At 34.1% G+C, this 12,909-nt stretch overlaps 1 protein-coding gene across 4 annotated transcripts in view; it reads left to right on the top strand.

The window, feature by feature from the left end:
- Positions 1-12,909, top strand: part of RIMS2 (regulating synaptic membrane exocytosis 2) — a 601,723-nt gene that overhangs the window by 212,084 nt on the left and 376,730 nt on the right. The gene's annotated exons all lie outside the window — the stretch shown is intronic.

The raw sequence follows: 12,909 nt of genomic DNA, 5'->3' as shown, positions 1-12,909 counted from the left end.
ACCAGAGTTACTCGTTTAGAATGGATGGTGATCTGTGGTACTCTAAGACCATTGGGGCCTTCAGGAAATATCCTTCTAAAAAATACTGTGACTGCCATTATTGGAATAAATAATAGTTGATAAAGTCTCTCTAGCCTTAGTTGTATCTTTTTGATTTGTGGGAAAGTTCATATTTCATGTGTGCTGTTTCAGTTTTAATTGATAAGGTACAGTTTTTTTCTAGCATTACTTGAATAATCACGTAGATCATACTATGTATGGGCTTCCCTGGCGGCTCAGATGGTAAAGTATCTGCCTGCAATGAGAGAGACCCAGGTTTAATCCTTGGATTGGTAAGATCCCCTGGAGAAGGGAATGGTAACCCACTCCAGTTTTTCTTGCCTGGAGAATCCCCATGGACAGAGGAGCCTGGTGGGCTATACAGTCCATGGGGGTCGCAAAGAATTGGAAATGACTGAGTGACTAACACTTTCATACTATGTATGGCCTTTAAAAAGGGCCCAGCTGAACATTATTCACTTTCCTTTAAAAATAAGTAGATGAAGACATTTTAAAATTAAATAGGAAATTAAGACAGCTAAGTACATGTTTTCCAAATGTCTCTTTTGAAGTATGGCATTACAAATGCAGACAATAAAAACCCTATTGTCTGTTATATTTTTATTGTTTTATGATATTAAAAGAAGGATCAGCTGCTTATTTTTTGAATGTTTTGGCCCTATGCAGTAGCCTATACACTAATGAGACCTATATACTCTGTTGCTGGAGTTATTCATTTTTCAGGGAAAGAGAAAAGGGTTGAGGAATGTATAATTTCTTCCCCTCTTACCCAGTAGTAACATTGGGAAGATACCTTGGCCCATTTTTATTGCTTCTGAGATTTTATTGCTGGCAGCCAGATGTGCTGAAACTCCTGACGACAGCATCTATTCATTGCGTGTTTTTAATAGGCTTAGAGAAATATGAGTAGAGTCCATGAAAGCAGCTCAGCTTCACACTTCAGCTGGGAATGCCCAAAAAGCTCACTGCTGTTTAGAATTCTTGCTACAGTCAGGAGAAAGCCGAAAGCCGCACGGGCACTGAATCTTCTACGACTGAATTAGAAGAATAATGACTGTACAATTAACTATCAACCTCTGCTCATTTAAGCACAGTTTTTACAGAGCTCAGGAGAAATATGGAACTTGATTGGCATGTTTTTATTTGATGGTGTCTGCAAATAGATGACTTTAAAGACAGGTGGTAAGGAAAAATAAGAGAAGGGGGAAAATAAAAGGAAGGAAAATGCAATTTGAGACATTGCGCCAGGTCTGCAATTCTGTTTTATCTCATTTTCATGGGGTTTTTTCATCCCCACCAAATATTTTACAAAATGAGCTTTTTGGACAAACGCTGAACAATGCAAGGTGAGTAAAGCTAAACTATATATTCTTTTAGAATTGATATTTTCAGAATAAGAATCTTATGTCTGTAAAATTGTTCTGTATTGAAATATTAGTATTATAAGGGTGTCATCTTTTTAATCTTAAACATATATTTTTATGTAGTTCTTAACTGATTTTAAAAAGGAAAATAAGCTTACTTCAAAGCACAAAAACATCTTAAATTTAACTAGCTTGACCTCTGAAATATAATATAGGCTGTTTCATTATTTCATTTTCTAATAAATAAAATGATTAATTTAAAATGTCTGATAGGTTTTTTCCTTTGTGATCACGGCAGTGATTGCATTGCATATGTAAGGATGGGACTATATAATCACATGTGATTTGTTGGAAAATGTGAATTAGCAGTCATGCATGCTTTTTGTAAAACATGCAGAAGACGTTTTCTAGGTCCAAGACATTTCTCTATGCAGGGTAGATCAATAATCACTTTAAAACAAGCTCCGTTATGGAACTGCTAATAATGCTTTGTATGAGATGGGCTAGTTTGGAAGGATGCTTTGTTATAAATTCCTATTGCTTTTTCAACTTGCTCTTTTCCTGTGTGTGTGTATGTGTGTATGGTGAAGGTTGTTAAATCACGGACATATGTTTTGGATGGTTTCTCTGGCTTTCACTGTAGCAGTTAGCTTATTAAAGAATGCTTTTGAAATGCAGTTTTATCACGCAGTTTTTCGCTCATTTAAGTTGTTTGCCTTTTGAGTATTTCTGATGTTATATACCTTGTTTAAGAAAGACCCCACTTTAACTAAATATGTGTAGAGAAAGACTGAGAAAGAAATACTGTGAACATGATAATGTACTGAAACCTTCTGGAAATTGAGGGGGAACTAAGAGTGCAGAGAATATTGAATGATTTTTGCTGGTCTCTTCTAGGATCTCTCAACAGTGTGAGGCAGGCTATTTTAGGATTTAAAAAATACCTATTACCCAGTATTTGTATTAACTTAGCAGGTGAAAAGGAAGCTTTTAGAATTTGTTGAAAATTAAAATGTTTACTGATGATAAATTTATCTATGACCTTTTCATGAAATATGGAATAACATCCGTTTTTTATAAAATTTCACTTCTTTCCTCCTACTGTTCTGTTAAATTAACTAATTTGATTTTTTTTTTACATTTAGTTTTTGGACTAATTAAAAATATATGAGTTATGAAATTCTGTGATATTCTAAAAGAGGCTGTCTATATTTTAAGATACTTTTTTGTTTTTAGTTTAGAAATACATTGCTTGAGTTTCTTCAATGATAAAAATAATCTGTATTGCATTTTACATTTATGTAAAAGAGGCAGCATGGCTTTCTTAAAATTTCCATGATCTGAAGCTCTCAGACTTTTAGTATGGGTACTTATCCTTTATATATCTTTTCCTTGTTTGATTTCTATTTCTTTTTTTGTGATGCCAAGAACTTATGTGTTTATTAATGTTAGGGCTGAGTGCACATTCACTTTAGAAGTTGTGCTATTAACAGCATGGTATGGAATTTGTTTTAAAATAAATGTTAGTAGTTTTAAAATTTGAAAAAAGTCTATTTCTTGAGGGAATTTTGTGTATGCTTACTAAGATTCTTTTGCTTGGCTTCAAGTTTCTGTTATAATGGGCATGTTCAGAATTGCAATGCTTTCATTATTAAAAACCCGGAGTTTTAGGTTGCTGCAGTTAAACATCAAATTGTGAAGTTTCTAATGCTTCCGTGAGATCAACCTTACTTAACTTTAAAAATTTTTTAGCTAAAATTATCTGAAACTATCAGTTAGTAAATGAAGAATTTATTCTAGCTTAGGAGGAATAAATCCCCTGTCTTTATATATCTTTAACTTGTTAGTCTTAAGAAAACATGACATTTTTTACCTGTCAATCTATTGATTTTCATAAATATAAACTATTGATTTACTTTTAATAAGCAAAGCCAGTTATGCAAATAGTTATTATTTAAGAAATATGAGAGATGAAAATGAGTTTATATGAGCTTGTAATTAGTATCTCCACATATTTTAATGTTTTGGTTTGTGTTTGAATCAGATACAGTAGTCTTTTAAAATTCTTACTTTGCTTAGACATTAAATCAGAAAGTAAGATGTAGAATAAAAAATCATCCTTGAAGAAAAATTTATAGAACAAAGATGATCTGAGTATGTCATCAGATGTTGTACTCTTACAACAACTTTAAAAATGTATCTAAATAATAGGCCTTTCAGCTTTGTGGACTGGACATAATAATGGTCTTAAAGTTGAAGCATCAGTTCTGTAAGTATCACTCAGGAAAGAATAGTGTTGGTTGTTATTACTTGAATAATTATTATTTAATGGTATTAATTGAAATGGAATATTCAATTATTGTATTGTGACATTAAGTATGATCTTTAAAGTGACAGAAACATAACATCATAGATATGGACAGTCACATTATATTTTATTCTGAATTACTTTTTAGGAGAAATTACTAGAATAGTACAACACGTCAATTGTAGACAATCTATTATTGAAAAGAGGACTCTTTCAAATAGTTTTCTTGAGACTTTTTCCAGGTAACTAATCTTGTCCCTAAATCTGCAGCTTAACTTTCATCAGATTTTCAGGTGCTAGGGCAGATTACCTCTATGACATATAAGCAATACAAGGTTAAAAAATTAAAATCTTCCATAATAATTACTCCAAAAGTATTTTCAGGTTCAGCTTGTCAAAGAAGTGAAGAATTTTCAATACACAATAATATTTGATGTATCATAAGTCACTAAACCAGAGATATGTATAGATTGATAAAATATTTTATTATCTAATGAATAATTGAAATTTCTTTTATTTGAAAACAATCAAAATATTTTAGATGGACTTTTTATTGGAAATGATATAATATAGCTCTTACATTTTAAACTGGAAGTTCTTAGGTGACTCTCCTATCTTGTGCTTAAGTACCATTTTTGTATGTAAAAGAGGTGGCAAAGTACCATCTTCTTTTATAATTAAAATAACAAAACCAAAGGTCCAACAAGAAAAATAAAAATCTGTGTCTGCATCTAATGTAAATCGACTTGATAGGTTTTGATGAAATGATGCTTTCATTTATATTCTTATAATCAAAATTTCTTACCCTAAACTTATTTCCCCCCTGATTAAATGACTTGATCAGGATACAAAGATAATTCCTTTTGTTACTGGAAACAAAATTCTGAAGTACTAAGTTCATTATGGAATCTAAATTTGTGATCTTATCTTTGGAAGCAAACAAAAATGTTGGGATGCTAGAAGGTATATTTTTAAATGTTCAGTGCCTTGAGTAATCATTTGCTTTGAGCAGTATTTAAATAACTTGATAATAATGATTATCTTTCGTAATAAAATTTGCGGAGAAAATGTACTTAATATTTTCTGTTTGGCTTTTTCTGATTTTTAGTAATATTTCTTGTTCTTTTCCTTCAAACCTTGTAATTATTTCTCTGTCACTTAATGTATGTCAGTGAGTTTGCTGTGCCGGCTGGCCACACAGGGGCATAATAGGGCTGTAATTTATTCAGAATGGATATTAAAGACACACACTCTCTCCTTTCCATCTGTATATAATGAGCTATGCACAGGCTTTAATATTTAAAAGTAAAATTTTAAAAACCTAGTAGATCAAAGAAGATTCGGACTTGTTGACATTTTCAATTACAAGTAAGGTTCCCATATGATCAGATTTGGCTGGGCTGGCCTCCGTTTATGCCTGCTGTCTCCCACTGATTATTGTCACTACTGCTTTTCCTCTCAAAAGTGTTGTCATTTGACAATAAATTACAGATCCACTCTAATTATAAAACTGAAATTTAAAGCTTGAATTCACCTAGTATAAATGGGCTATTTTCCTCCAAAACATTCAGTTCAGTTCAGTTCAGTTGCTCAGTCATGTCCAACTCTTTACAACCCCGTGGACTGCAGCACGCCAGGCTTCCCTGTCCATCACCAACTCCCAAAGCTTGCTCAAACTCATGTCCATCGAGTTGGTGATGCCATCCAACCATCTCATCCTCTGTTGTCCCCTTCTCCTCCTGCCTTCAATCTTTCCCAGCATCAGGGTCTTTTCCAGTGAGTCAGTTCTTTGCATCACATGGCCAAAGTATTGGAGTTTCAGCTTCAATATCAGTCCTTCCAATGAATATTGAGGACTGATTTCCTTTAGTGTGCACTGGTTGGATCTCTTTAGAGTTCAAGGGACTCTCAAGAGTCTTCTTTGGAGCCCCCCAAAATAAAATTTCTCGCTGTTTCCATTGTTTCTCCATCTATTTGCCTTGAACTGATGGGACTGGATGCCATGATCTGTTTTCTGAATGTTGAGTTTTAAGCCAACTTCTTCTCTCTTCTCATTCACTTTCATCAAGAGGCTCTTGAGTTCTTCTTTGCTTTCTGCCATAAGAGTGGTGTCATCTGTATATCTCAGGTTATTAATATTTCACCTGGCAATCTTGATTCCAGCTTGTGCTTCATCCAGCCCGGCATTTTTGCATGATGTACTCTGCATGTAGCCCGCCAGGCTGCCCTGTCCATGGGGATTCCCCAGGCAAGAATACTGAAGTGGATTGCTATGCCCTCTTCCAGGGGATCTTCCCGACCCAGGGATTGGACCTGAGTCCCTTAGGTCTCCTGCACTGGCAGGTGAGTTCTTTACCACTAGCACCACTTGGAAAGCCCTCTAAAACATTAATATTATCCTAAATAAAATTTGATTTTGCAAAGTAAATATTTAACTATTTCATCTAGTAGTGTTTTGGGTTAGAAGTATTTGGACCTTTATATAGCTTTTTACTATTGCTTTGGTTTGTAATGAAGCCATCAATTTGTGCTCAGAATTTTTGGCACGGACTCCTGTTATTCATCACGGCACAGTAACGACTGCTTTGACATAGCAAGAACAGCATTCTTAGTTTTCATAGTTCCGGGAGTACAGCGTGCTCAGTGGGCATTGGTTTTAGTTGGTATCATCACAGCACATCAGTTTTTCATGACAGGAAGAATGTTTTGTGAAGAGTCTATATTCTGAAAGATAAAGCACCCAAGAGGTAGATACGAATGTACACATGTGCACACACTCTCACACACACATATCTGTATCTATGCTACTGTTGTTGTTTAGTTGCTAGGTCATGTCCAACTCTTTTATGACCCCGTGGACTGTAGGCCGCCGGGCTCCTTTGTCCATGAAATTTCCTGGGCAAGAATACTGTAATGGGTTGCCATTTCCTTCTCCAGGTCATCTTCCTGACCCAGGGATCAAACCCATCTCTCCTGCTTTGCAGATAGATTCTTTACTGCTGAGCCACCAGGGAAGCTCCAGAGTGTATCTATAAACCTTGTTAAGTATATAATAATTATTATAATGCTGATAGTTATATTACAGAAATAAAAGCTTATCTTAACAACTCTTTATTTCTAATCAGAATGTCTTTTGATTTCTAGATGTGTATCATTAATACTTTTACTGGAATGTTTACTGTGAATCATAGCCATATACCAAAATTATTAGTATAGATACTTAATCTGATACTGATATACAGCCACTAGGTACTACTTTCTCTATTCAAAGAACTTTCATTTATAACGTTATTGCTTTTGTTGATGACTGACAAGTAAAAGTTAGCTATACTTTTTTATTATCACCTTTTATATGATTGTAAGGAATCTTATAAAACTCGAAGAAGCTAATTACTGGTAAACTCACTTTGTTTAATTCACTGACTAGCAAAATGAATTCATTTCATATATGCCATGGACCCTTCACATCCATTTATGAATTATTGACAAAGATTCATGTCCCCAAGAAAATAATTCCTAAGGCTGATCTAGGAATTTAGCTTCTGCATTTGAGAAGTTTTAAGAATCTCAGAGGGCTTCCCTTATGGCTCAGTTGATAAAGAATCTGCCTGCAATGTGGGAGACCTGGGATCGATCACTGGGTTGAAATGTTTGTGAGCAGTTCTTTTGGGGCAAAATTTAAAAAGCCATTACAAGTTAAAGTTGTGGTATCTTCAACTATGAGGGCTCTTTGTCTAGTGTTTTTCAAGTCATGATTTTTGTTTGTCTTTTGATTTTAGCTGAGAACATTTCCTTTAAAATCTAACTCAGTATGTAAAACAGTTAAAAGTAGAGCAGCTCTGGTTTAGAAAGTGGGACATGGGACCCAATTTAGGCTCTAGGAAATACAGTTTTTAGCTGCTTACTTAAACTCAGGACTTCTCAGTTAAGTTCCTTTAAACTTTCCATTTCATTGCATGACCTTTGAAATGTCAGATATAGAGATAAAGGAAATTGGCAAGGAGAGCTGCCATGTCTAGTCAGCAGGTGATTTGTGCCTGACTGTTAGTGCATATATTGTGGTAGCTTTATGTTGTGTAGTGTTGAACACAGGGGTTGTGTTCATATCTTGGGTCTGCTACTTACTGACAATGTGATATTGGGGTAGTCACTATAGGTTGAGCCTCTTGAATTAGAGACTATATTAACCTCTGAATTCCCACACTTACATCTCCCATGATTCTTTACAGTCAATACTGACTCCCCTCAGCCTCCAGAACCAAGTATTGTTCTGATTATTTATTTATTTTTTTAGTATAGATTGTTTTGTCTGTTCTAGAACTTCATGTAATTGAAACCATGTAGGTGATACACTTTTATGAAAGACTTTTGATCAGCATAATTTAAAAAATTCATTCATGTGCATATATGATTAGTTTTCCCTTTCCTTATGAGTAGTCTTCTATGTTATGAATATTTTATACTCATATTAATCTTCTTGTGGAGATACATTTTTATTTCTGTTGGATGCATATCTAGAAGAGAAATTCTTCGGTCTTTGGAGAGGTGTGTATTTAGTTTTATTATGCCAGATCATTTAAAAAAAATAATTAAACTCTCACCAAATATGTTTGAAAGTTTTGGTGATTCCTCACACTTTCTGACATTTGTTGATATATGTCTTTTAATTGTTTCTCATTGTGATGAATTTATAATAGCAACTCCTTTGGTAGTATTTGCCTAGTGACTAACAATGTCACTTTTTCATATACCCATTGGCCATTTGTATATCTTCCTTGGTGAAATGTCTGTTCAATTTTTAAAAAATTAGGTTGTTTTTATTTTTATTAATGAGTTGCAAAAATTCTTTATTCTAGGTATCAGTCATTCATCAGATATATGCTTTGTGAATATATATCCCAGTCTGTGGTTTGCCTGTTTATTTTCTTAATAATCCCTTTAGATGAGCAGAAGTTTTAATTCTGATAAAAATCTAATTTATCAATTTTTTAATTTACAGTTTTTGTTTTCTTTGTGCTAATGGTTTGCCAGTCTCTAAGTTGTCAGACTATCCTCCTATATATCTTCCAGAAGGTTTAGAGTTTTATTTATTTATTTTTTAGTTTTTTATTTTTTTAATTTTAAAATCTTTAATTCTTACATGTGTTCCCAAACATGCACCCCCCTCCCACCTCTCTCCCCATAACATCTCTGTGGGTCATCCCCATGCACCAGCCCCAAGCATGCTGTGTCCTGCATCAGACATAGACTGGCGATTCAATTCTTACATGATAGTATACATGTTAGAATGTCATTCTCCCAAATCATCCCACCCTCTCCCTCTCCCTCTGAGTCCAAAAGTCCGTTATACACAGCTGTGTCTTTTTTCCTGTCTTGCATACAGGGTCGTCATTGCCATCTTCCTTAATTCCATATATATGTGTTAGTATACTGTATTGATGTTTTTCTTTCTGGCTTAGTTCACTCTATATAATCAGCTCCAGTTTCATCCATCTCATCAGAACTGATTCAAATGAATTCTTTTTAACGGCTGAGTAATACTCCATTGTGTATATGTACCACAGCTTTCTTATCCATTCATCTGCCGATGGACATCTAGGTTGTTTCCATGTCCTGGCTATTATAAACAGTGCTGCGATGAACATTGGGGTACATGTGTCTCTTTCAATTCTGGTTTCCTCAGTGTGTATGCCCAGCAGTGGGATTGCTGGGTTATAAGGTAGTTCTATTTGCAATTTTTTAAGGAATCTCCACACTGTTCTCCATAGTGGCTGTACTAGTTTGCATTCCCACCAACAGTGTAGGAGGGTTCCCTTTTCTCCACACCCTCTCCAGCATTTATTGCTTGCAGATTTTTGGATCGCAGCCATTCTGACTGGTGTGAAGTGGTACCTCATTGTGGTTTTGATTTGCATTTCTCTGATAATGAGTGATGTTGAGCATCTTTTCATGTGTTTGTTAGCCATCCGTATGTCTTCTTTGGAGAAATGTCTATTTAGTTCTTTGGCCCATTTTTTGATTGGGTCGTTTATTTTTCTGGAATTGAGCTGCATAAGTTGCTTGTATATTTTTGAGATTAGTTGTTTGTCAGTTGCTTCATTTGCTATTATTTTCTCCCATTCAGGAGGCTGTCTTTTCACCTTGCTTATATTTTCCTTTGTTGTGCAGAAGCTTTTAATTTTAATTAGAGCCCATTTATTTATTTTTGCTTTTATTTCCAGAATTCTGGGAGGTGGATCATAGAGGATCCTGCTGTAGAGTTTTAGCTTCTCAGTTTAGGTATACAATCCATTGCACATTATTTTTTGCATGAATGGTGGGAGGTAGGGGTCAAGATTCATAATTTTCCTGGTTGTTATTCAGTGTTTTACTACAATTTGCTAAAAATACTTAAAGATTTTATGCTCTCTGTTGGGTTGGTTTGTCACCTTTGTAGATATTGGATATTCTAGGCCCTTTGCATTTTCATATACATTTTATAATCAATTTGTTAATTTTGATTTAAAAGTTTGCTAGGATTGAGTCTGGGATTGCATTGTATTTCTGTACATTGATTAGGGAGAATTAACATCTAAAAACATTAATTTTTCCTATTGGATGTTTCTTCATTTATTTAGATTGTCTAAGAATGTTTTGTAGTTTTAAGGGTACAGGTCTTGAATGACTATTTTTTTCATAAGCATGTAAGGTATTTGGTCATGCTATAAATAGAATTATTTCAAAAATTTCAATTTCTAGTTGTATTCAACTTCTATGTAAATTTATTTTCAGTGTTAACCTTGTATCTTTTGACCTTGCCAAATTTACTTATTAGTTGTGATAATTATTTTAGGTTCATTATAATATCCTATGTAAACATTCATGTCATCTGCAGATAGATATAGTTCTACTTCATATCCAGTATTTATGCTTTTTGTTTCTTTTTCTTCTTTTTTTAGGACACATAGTACAGGGTTAAATAGAAGCTGTGATAGCCCATTTGTTTATTAACAGTGTTTAGAAAGGTATAAATTTCATAATTTTCCTTTATTGTTTTTAATATCTATGGAATTGATACTGATAACCTTTCTTTTATTTTTGATATTGATATTTTTAATTTCATGAACTTCCTCTTGTTTGCTTGATTGGTTTATTTTTAAATTTTAAGCTCTGTTCATTTTCTCTCCTGTTTGTGTCAATTGTTTCACTAAGTCATGTTTTTATCTTAACTTCCTTTTCATTCAATTATTTGTATTTTAAACTATTTAGAAATTATCCCAGATATTGTGTAATTAAAATTTTTCTCTCTCTTTTTCAGATTATGTAATTATCGAGTTCATGGGATCTTTCTTTCATAATCTCTATCTGATTAAATGCACATCTAGTGGATTTTTAATTTCAGAAATTTTACTTTTCATTCTAAAATTTCCATTTGGTTGTTTTGAATAGTCATCACTTCTCTGTTGAGATCTATCTGTTCACTCATTATGAGCATATTATCTTTACTTCCTTTAATACAGTTATTTTGGTAGCTTTCAGATCCTTTTCTGCTAACAGTAGCATCTAGGTTAGCTCTCAGTCTCTCTGGATGGTTTTTTTCTCTTGAGTAGGAATCATGATTTTCTATTCCTTAATTTATCAAATAAATTTTAGTTGTATCTTGGACATGTTTAATAATACTTTCTAGATAGGGACTCTGAAATCTGTTCTGAGTGTTGATTATTTTTAAAGCAAGTTAACTTGGCAGAACTTAAGCTACAGACTTTTTTCCCCCTAAGGTACAACAGCTGAAATTTTGGCTTAATTATTTTAATTTTAACTGAACTGTTTGAATTCTTCCTGTGCATACATGAGATTTGGACAGTGTTTATTATACATGGAATTTAATTTTTTCTTTTTGTAGCTTTCTTTTGTCATTCTGTCTTCACTTTCTACATGCTCTACATGCTGTATTTGCTCAAACTTTTCTCATTTTTCAAGCTAAAACTGACTTTTCTAATATAGATTTAGCCTTTGGGTATTGATTAGATTTGACTAAAAGCCATAAAAACGGGAAACTCATCCAGTGTCATTCTCTCCTTCCAAATGTCAGTTGAACCCCAGGGTCTGTCTGTTTTTTTGTTACTATCTAGGGTGGAGAAGGCAAGGGCACCCCACTCCAGTACTCTTGCCTGGAAAATCCCATGGATGGAGGAGCCTGGTGGGCTGTAGTCCATGGGGTCGCTAAGAGTCGGACGCGACTGAGCGACTTCACTTTTTAATTTCATGCATTGGAGAAGGAAATGGCAACCCACTCCAGTGTTCTTGCCTGGAGAATCCCAGGGCAGGGGAGCCTGGTGGGCTGCTGTCTATGGGGTTGCACAGAGTTGGCCCCGACTGAAGCGACTTAGCAGCAGCAGCAGCAGGGCCTTCAAGTAGTTTTTGTTCACATATTGCCCAGAACACATTATCTTTGGGATGGTTCATTTGATGGTTCATTTGATGGGAGCTCATTATCAAAAGAAGTATCTGTTCTTTAGTATTTTTAATTGAATTTGTTAAGTGCTGTCTTGGTAGAAATTATATCTATAATTCTTCTGTAACCTCATCTTCATGCTCTATAATTTGTTGTGCTTTTCCAAATATCATTGGCTAGTGACTGATTAGGAATCTCATATATTAGTTAAATTATCATAAGAATACATAGAGAATATGTAACTTTAAATTTTTTCAAAATTAATTTTATTTTTTAAAATTATTTCTATTGGAGTATAGTTGATTTATAGTATTACGTTAGTTTCTGCTGTACTGCAAAGTGAATCAATTATGCATATACATACATGCACTCTTCTTTAGGTTCAGTTCCCATATAGGTCATTATAGAGTATTGAGTGGAGTTCCCTGGAAATTAATTTTAATAATATATTTTATTTAACTCAGTCTATCCAAAAACAAAAGAAGGGAACAGCAGAGGGTGAGATAGTTAGACAGCATCCCAGGCTCAATGGACATGAATTTGAGTAAAGTCTAGGAGATAGTGGAGGACAGAGGAGCCTGGCATGCTGCAGTCCATGGGCTCATAGAGAGCTGGACACAACTTAGCAACTGAACAACAACAATCCAAAGTATTGCCATTTCAACACGTAATGGATATAAAAAAATAAATGAACTATTTTAGATTATGGCTTTTTTGGTAAAAGGTCTTCAAAATCTGGTGTG

The sequence above is a fragment of the Ovis canadensis genome, chromosome 9, assembly GCF_042477335.2.
Source record: "Ovis canadensis isolate MfBH-ARS-UI-01 breed Bighorn chromosome 9, ARS-UI_OviCan_v2, whole genome shotgun sequence".
Lineage (NCBI taxonomy): Eukaryota > Metazoa > Chordata > Mammalia > Artiodactyla > Bovidae > Ovis > Ovis canadensis.
Note: the sequence above shows the minus strand (reverse complement) of the source record. Positions and strands in the feature narration are given on the sequence as shown.